The sequence below is a fragment of the Arachis duranensis genome, chromosome 4 (assembly GCF_000817695.3).
Source record: "Arachis duranensis cultivar V14167 chromosome 4, aradu.V14167.gnm2.J7QH, whole genome shotgun sequence".
NCBI lineage: Eukaryota > Viridiplantae > Streptophyta > Magnoliopsida > Fabales > Fabaceae > Arachis > Arachis duranensis.
The window spans coordinates 56,420,409-56,429,207 of record NC_029775.3 but is presented as its reverse complement, the minus strand read 5'-3'; the positions used below and the strand labels follow the sequence as shown (position 1 = coordinate 56,429,207).

The following is an 8,799-nucleotide window of genomic DNA, read 5'->3' as shown; positions in this document are numbered from 1 at the left end:
GCAGTTGATGAGTAGATAATTTATACACTTTTTGGCATTGTTTTTATATAGTTTTTAGAATGATTTAGTTAGTTTTTAGTATACTTTTATTAGTTTTTAAGCAAAATTCACATTTCTAGACTTTACTATGAGTTTGTGTATTTTTCTGTGATTTCAGGTATTTTCTAGCTGAAATTAAGGGACTTGAGCAAAAATCTTATTCAGAGGCTGACAAAGGACTGCTGATGCTGTTGGATTCTGACCTCCCTGAACTCGAAGTGAATTTTCTGGAGCTATAGAACTCCAAATGGCGCGCTCTTAATTTCGTTGGAGAGTAGACATCCAGGGCTTTCCAGCAATATATAATAGTCCATATTTTGCAAGGTTTTTGATGATGTAAAATGGTGTCAAAACGCTAGCTCTCTGCCCTTTTCTGGCATCAAAACGCCAGAACTGGCATAAAAGTTGGAGTTAAACGCCCAAAGTGGCATCAAAGCTGGTGTTTAACTCCAAGACCTCTACATGTGAAAGCTTCAATGCTCAGTCCAAGCACACACCAAGTGGGCCCGGAAGTGGATATCTGCATCATTTACCTATTCTGTAAACCCTAGTAGCTAGTTTCATTATAAATAGAACTTTTTACTATTGTATTTTCATCTTGGAATATTGGTATCTATCTTTGATCAGTTTATGTGATCTTAGACATTGGGGGCTGGCCTCACGGCCATGCCTAGACCTTTTTCTTATGTATTTTCAACGGTGGAGTTTTTACATACCATAGATTAAGGTGTGGAGCTCTGCTGTTCCTCGAGTATTAATGCAAAGTACTATTGTTCTTCTTTTCAATTCATGCTTATTCTTATGCTAAGATATTCATTCGCACACAAGAACATGATGAATGTGATGATTATGTGACACTCATCACCATTCTCACTTATGAACGCGTGATTGACAACCACTTCTGTTCTACATGAAGACAAGCTTAAATGTATATCTCTTGGGTTTCTAATCAATGATTCACATCGACTCCCCTCTGACAATAGGGCATCTAAATCCGAAATTAGAGTCTTCGTGGTATAAGCTAGAATTAATTGGCATCATTCTTGAGATCCGGAAAGTCTAAACCTTGTCTGTGGTATTCTGAGTAGGATCTGGGATGGGATGACTGTGACGAGCTTCAAACTCGCAACTGTAGGGCGTGGTGATAGACGCAAAAGGTTAGTAAATCCTATTCCTACACGATCAAGAACCAACAGCTGATTAGCCATACGATATCTGTGCATGGTATTTTTCATCCGAGACGAGCAATCCGACAATTGATTAGCCGTACAGAAACCGTAGAGGACCATTTTCATTGAGAGGACGGGAAGTAGCCATTGACAATAGTGACACCCAACATACAGCTTGCCATAGATAGGAGTATGAAGGATTGGAAGAAGGCAGTAGGAAAGCAGAGATTCAAAAGGAATGAGGCATCTCCATACAATTATTTGAAATCCCCGCCAATGATTTACATAAGTATCTCTATCTTTATTTTACATTTTATTTATATTTTAATTATCAAAAATCCATAACTATTTTAATCCACCTGACTGAGATTTACAAGGTGACCATAGCTTGCTTCAAGCTGACAATCTCCGTGGGATCGACCCTTACTCACATAAGGTTTATTACTTGGACGACCTAGTGCACTTGCTGGTTAGTTGTGCGAAGTTGTGAAGAAAAGTGATATTACAATTGTGCGTACCAAGTTGTTGGTGCCATTGATATCACAATTTCGTGCACCAAGTTTTTAGCGCCGTTGCCGGGGATTGTTCGAGTTTGGACAACTGACGGTTCATCTTGTTGCTCAGATTAGGAAATTTTCTTTTCAAAAAGTTTTCAAAAATCTTTCAAAAATTTTTTATTTGTTTTTGTTTTTCTAAAAAAAATAATTTTCTAAAAAAAACCCAAAAAAAAATTTTATAAAATCATAAAAAATCAAAAATATTTCATGATTCTTGTTTGAATCTAGGGCCAAATTTTATGTTTGGTGTCAATTGCATGATTTTAATTGCCTTGCAATTTTCGAAACACATACATTGTGTTCTTGAAGATCTTCAAGTTGTTCTTGATGAATTGCCTTGTTTGATCTTCATGATTTATTGATTTGCATTGCATGATGTTCTACATATGCATTCTTGCATTCATATGGCCCAAACATGAGAAAGTTCTAAGTTTGGTGTTCTCCATGTTTTTTTTCTTTAAGAAAACTGAGTTCTTGATGTTCATCTTAATCTTCAAGATTGTTCTTGGTGTTCATCTTGACGTTCATAATGTTCTTGCATATATCTTGTGTTTTGATCCAAGAATTATATGTTTCGACTCATTTTGTTGTTTTTCAAAAATTGAAAACATCTCTTCTTGAATAAAGAATTTAGCAAAATGAAGATCCAAGAACATAAAGCAAAGGAATTACAGAGAAAAAGCTGGGCGTTCAAAATGCCCAGTGAAGAAGGAAAACTGGCATTTAAACGCCAGCCAGGTAAACGCCAGCCAGGGTACCTGGCTGGGCATTTAAATGCCCAAACCATGCAGCAATTGGGCGTTAAACGCCCAAAACATGCAGCTCCTGGGCGTTTAACGCCAGGATGACACAAGGAGAGGAATTTTGTTTTCAAATCAAATATATTTCAATTTTTCAATATTTTTTTCTTTTTAAAATCAAATCTTTTTCAAATCAAATATTTTCAATCATATCTTTTTCAAAGTCATACCTTCTCAAACATATCTTTTTCAAAAATCAAATCTTTTCCTCATATTTTCAAAAATCTTGATTCAAATATTTCAAGTTTGTTACTTTCTTGTTAAGAGAGATTCAATATTTGAAATTTAGAATCATATCTTTTAGTTTCTTGTTAATCAAGTCATTAACTTTTTAAAAGTCAAATCTTGTTAATTTTATCTTTTCAACCATATCTTTTTAAATCATATCTTTTTCAAATCACATTTTTTTTAAATCCTAATTACAAAATCTTTTTATAACTTCTTATCTTTTTCAACTTTATTTCTTATCTTTTTCAAAATCACAACCAATTTTTCAAAAATTTATTTTAAATTTTATTCTTTTTATTTTCAAAGATTCTCCCCCCTCTCTTATCCTTTTCTATTTAAACACTAACATTCCTCCTGCATTGTCAATTCGAACTCCATCTCTCTTTGTGCATTCGAATTCTTCCTTACCTCTCTATACTGTGACATAGAGGATTCCATATTTTCTTTGTTTTCTTCTCTTTCATATGAGCAGGAACAAAGATAAAGGCATACTTGTTGAAGCTGATCCTGAACCTGAAAGGACTCTGAAGAGGAAGCTAAGAGCAGCAATAGCACAAAACTCTAAAGAGGACCTCACTGAAATTTTTGAAAAGGAAGCAGCAAAAGAAACAATTATGGCTGAACCAAACAACGATGCAAGGAAGACGCTTGGTGATTTTACTATACCAACTTCCAACTTCTATGGAAGAAGCATCTCAATCCCTGCCATAGGAGCAAACAATTTTGAGCTAAAGCCTCAATTAGTTTCTCTACTGCAACAGAATTGCAAGTTTCATGGACTTCCATCAGAAGACCCTTATCAGTTTTTAACTGAGTTCTTGCAGATATGTGATACTGTTAAGACCAATGGAGTTGATCCTAAGGTCTACAAGCTTATGCTTTTTCCTTTTGCTGTAAGGGACAGAGCTAGAACATGGTTGGACTCACAACCTAGAGATAGCCTGGACTCTTGGGATAAGCTGGTCACGGCTTTCTTAGCCAAGTTCTTTCCTCCTCAAAAGCTGAGCAAGCTTAAAGTGAATGTTCAAACCTTCAGACAAAAAGATGGTGAGTCCCTCTATGAAGCTTGGGAAAGATACAAGCAATTGACCAAAAAGTGTCTTTCTGACATGCTTTCAGAATGGACCACATTAGATATATTCTATGATGGTCTGTCTGAATTTTCCAAGATGTCACTGGACTACTCTGTAGGTGAATCCATTCACCTAAAGAAAATGCCTGCAGAAGCTCAGGAACTTATTGAAATGGTTGCAAATAACCAGCTCATGTATACCTCTGAGAGGAATCCTGTGAGTAATGGGACGCCTCAAAAGAGAGGAGTTCTTGAAATTGGTGCTCTGAATGCCACATTGGCTCAGAACAAAATATTGACCCAACAAGTCAATATGATCTCTCAGAGTCTGAATGGATTGCAAAATGCATCCAACAGTACTAAAGAAGCATCTTCTGAAGAGGAAGCTTATGATCTTGAGAACCCTGCAATGGCAGAGGTGAATTACATGGGTGAAGCCTTTGGCAACACCTATAATCCTTCATGGAAAAATCATCCAAATTTTTCATGGAAGGATCAACAGAAGCAAGGCTTCAATAATAACAATGGTGGAAGAAATAGGTTTAGCAATAGCAAACCTTTCCCATCATCACCTCAGCAACAGACATAGCATTCTAAGCAGATTCCTTCTATCTTAGCAAACATAGTCTCTGATCTATTTAAGGCCACTCTTAGTTTCATGACTGAAACAAGATCCTCCATTAGAAATTTGGAGGCACAAGTGGGCCAGCTGAGTAAAAGGGTTACTGAAACTCCTCCTAGCACTCTCCCAAGCAATACAGAAGAGAATCCCAAAGGTGAGTGCAAGGCCATTGATATAATCAACATGCCCGAAACCTTAGAGGAGGAGGGGGATGTGAATCCCAATGAGGAAGACCTCAGAGGACGTCCAATGGTCAGTACGGAATCCCCTAATGAGGAACCAATGGAATCTGAGGCTCATATAGAGACCATAGAGATTCCCTTGGACCTCCTTCTACCATTCATGAGATCTGATGACTATTCATCTTCTGAAGAGGATGAAGACATTGTTGAAGGACAAGTTGCCCAATATTTAGGAGCAATCATAAAGCTAAATGCCATGCTGTTTGGTAATGAGACTTGGGAGGAAGAGCATCCCTTGCTCACTAATGAACTGAATACATTGGTTCAGCAAAATTTACCTCAAAAGAAATAGGATCCTGGTAAATTCTTAATACCCTGCACCATGGGTACCATGACCTTTGAAAAAGCTCTGTGTGACCTGGGGTCAGGGATAAAAATGATGCCACTCTCTGTGATGGAGAAACTGGGAATCTATGAGATACAGGCTGCTAAATTCTCGTTGGAGATGGTAGATAGATCTATGAAAAAGGCTTATGGACTAATAGAGGACGTGCTAGTGAAGGTTGAAGGCCTTTACTTCCCTGCTGATTTCATAATCCTAGATAATAGGAGGGATGAGGATGAATCCATCATCCTTAGAAGACCCTTCCTAGCCACAGCAAGAGCTGTAATTGATGTTGACAGAGGATAGTTGATCCTTCATGTGAATGAAGAATGCCTTGTAGTAAAGACTCAAGGTTCTCCATCTGTAACCATGGAGAGTAAGCATGAAGAGCTTCTCCCAATACATAGTCAAATAACCCCACATTCAAACTCTAAGTTTGGTGTTGGGAGGCCACAGCCAAACTCTAAGTTTGGTGTTGAGAAATCTCAACCATACACTGATCATCTTTGAGGCTCCATGAGAGCTCACTGTCAAGCTATTGACATTAAAGAAGCGCTTATTGGGAGGCAACTGATAAACCACTATTTTATGGTTTATCTTGTGCTCAATTGAGTGGATTTTATCAACTCTTTACCCACTTATTCATAATATTTGCATAGTTTTATATTTCCTTCCTAATTTTGTACTATGATTGAAAACGCGCTTCTTTGATCTTATATTTGCTTATTATTAATCCTCTCTTATTACCATTAGATGCCTTGATATGTGTGTTAAGTGATCTCAGAGATTACAGGGCAGGAATGGCTCAGAGGATGGAAAGGAAGCATGCAAAAGTGGAAGGAATACAAGAAGTTGGAGAAATTGCTAAGCTGTCCAGCCTGACCTCTTTGCACTCAAACCGCTATAACTTTAGCTACAGAAGTCCAAATGACGCGGTTCCAGTTGCGTTGGAAAGCTAAGGTCCGGGGCTTCGATTTGATATATAATTTGCCATAGCTGCCCCGACGCTAGGCGACGCGAATGCGTGGGTCACGCGGACGCGTGACCTGGCAGTAACACAACCCGCGCGGCCGCGTGAGCCATGCTGCCGCGTCACTTTTCCGCGACCTGTACGTACCAGAATACGCTGGGGGCAATTTCTGGGCTGTTTTTAACGCAGTTTGCGGCCTAGAAAACACAGATTAGAGGCTATAAAGTGGGGAAATCCATTCATTCATGAGGAGGCTCTCACATTCACAATTTTAGGAGTAGATGTAGTTTTTAGAGAGAGAGGCTCTCTCCTCTCTCTTAGGATTAGGATTTAGGATTTCTCTTAGTTTTAGGAGTGACTCTCAATCCTAGGTTCAACGTTCTTTTACTTTATATTCCTCTTTTTACTTTCAGATGCTTCAATGCTTGTATTAGATATGTTGCCTATTTGGCTTATGCTACATTCATGTTATGATTTTCTTAATTAATATTATTTGAGGTAATTCAGATTTAAGATTGCTTTGCTCTGTTTAAGATTGCTTTCAATTTAATTTAGATATTTTTCTCCCTTTTGGCCTTGGTTAAATAATTGGTGACTCTTGAGTTATCAAACTCATTGTTGATTGAGAATTGGAATTCTTCAAGAATTAATTCATCCACTTAACTTACCTTCATAGTTAGAGGTTAATAAAGTGGGAGAAAAATCCAATTCTCATTACAATTGATAAGGATAACTGGGATAGGACCTCCAGTCTTCATACCTTGCCAAGAGTTTATTTTACATTTATTTATTAATTTTTATTGCTTGAAAATATACCTGTGCACATTGCCTAAACTCCAAATTTCTCAAAACCCCAAATTTACAATCTCCATAACCAATAATAAGAACATACCTCCCTGCAATTCCTTGAGAAGATGACCCGAGGTTTGAATACTCGGTTATCAATTTCAAAGGGGTTTGTTACTTGTGACAACCAAAACGTTTATACAAAGGGATTTTTGTCGGTTTAGAGACTATATCTACAATGCGACTGTTTTTATGATATTCTTTACTGGCAAAAATCCTAACGTCAGCAACCCAATTTTATTCTAATTTTATCTATATTATTTTGTTTTCTTTTAGGTTGATGATCACGTGAAGTCACAAAGACAATTACAAAAATAAAGAAAAAAATCAAAAATAGCATTGAAAACAGCACACCCTAGAGGAAGGACTTACTAGCGTCTAAACGCCAGTAAGGGTAGCAATACAGGCGTTTACACGCCCAATCTGGCACCTTTCTGGGTGTTTAAACGCCAGAATAGGGCACCAGACTGGTGTTTAAACGCCAGAATAGGGCAACAGACTGTCGTTTAGACGCCAGAACATGAAGGAAGGCTGGTGATGAGCGGATAATTTATATGCTTTTTGGCATTTTTAGGTAGTTTTTAGTAGGATCTAGCTACTTTTAGGGATATTTTTATTAGTTTTTATGCAAAATTCAAATCTCTGGACTTTAGTATGAGCTTGTGTGTTTTTCTGTGAATTCAGATATTTTCTGGCTGAAATTGAGGGACCTGAGCAAAAATATGAAGGAGGCTGACAAAGGACTGCTGATGCTGTTGGAATCTGACCTCCCTGCACTTGAAATAGATTTTCTGGATTCTTACCTCTTCTCCTTCCTTTATTCTTTTATTCTTATACTCACATAAAGGAATCTCTATACTGTGACATAGAGGATTCCATATTTTCTTTATTTTCTTCTCTTTCATATGAGTAGGAACAAGGAAAATGGCATTCTTGTTGAAGCTGATCCTGAACCTGAAAGGACTCTGAAGAGGAAATTAAGAGAAGCTAAAATACAACAATCCACAGACAACCTTACTGAAATTTTCGAACAAGAAAAGGATATGGCAGCCGAACCCAACAACAATAATGCAAGGAGGATGCTTGGTGATTATACTACACCTACTTCCAAATTTGATGGAAGAAGCATCTCAATCCCTGCCATTGGAGCAAATAATTTTGAGCTGAAACCTCAACTAGTTGCTCTAATACAACAGAACTGCAAGTTTCATGGACTTCCATCAGAAGATCCTTATCAGTTTTTAACTGAGTTCTTGCAGATCTGTGAGACTGTTAAGACTAATGAATTAGATCCTGAAGTCTACAGGCTCATGATTTTCCCTTTTGCTGTAAGAGACAGAGCTAGAACATGGTTGGACTCACAACCTAAAGATAGCCTGGACTCTTGGGATAAGCTGGCCACGACCTTCTTGGCTAAGTTCTTTCCTCCTTAAAAGCTGAGCAAGCTTAGAGAGGATGTTCAGACCTTCAAACAAAAAGATGGTGAATCCCTCTATGAAGCATGGGAACGATACAAGCAGATGACCAAAAGATGTCCTTCTAACATGCTTTCAGAGTGCACCATTTTGGATATATTCTATTATGGTCTATCTGAGTTCTCTAAGATGTCACTGGACCATTCTGCAGCTAGATCCATTCACCTAAAGAAAACACCTACAGAAGCTCAAGAACTCATTGACATGGTTGCAAATAACAAGTTTATGTACACTTCTGAGAGGAATTCTGTGAGTAATGGGACGCCTCAGAGGAAGGGAGTTCTTGAAATTGATGCTTTGAATGCCATATTGGCTTAGAACAAAATATTGACTCAGCAAGTCAACATGATTTCTCAAAGTCTGAATGGATGGCAAAATGCATCCAACAGTACTAAAAAGGCATCTTCTGAAGAAGAAGCTTATGATCCTGAGAACCCTGCAATAGCAGCGGTGA

At 37.8% G+C, this 8,799-nt stretch overlaps 1 non-coding gene across 1 annotated transcript; it reads right to left on the bottom strand.

The window, feature by feature from the left end:
• Positions 1–8,312: 8,312 nt before the first annotated feature.
• On the bottom strand, positions 8,313–8,420 carry LOC127747037 (small nucleolar RNA R71). The gene has a single exon (XR_008008842.1). It is a non-coding gene; the product is annotated as a small nucleolar RNA R71 (small nucleolar RNA).
• Between the last annotated feature and the right edge of the window lie 379 nt (positions 8,421–8,799).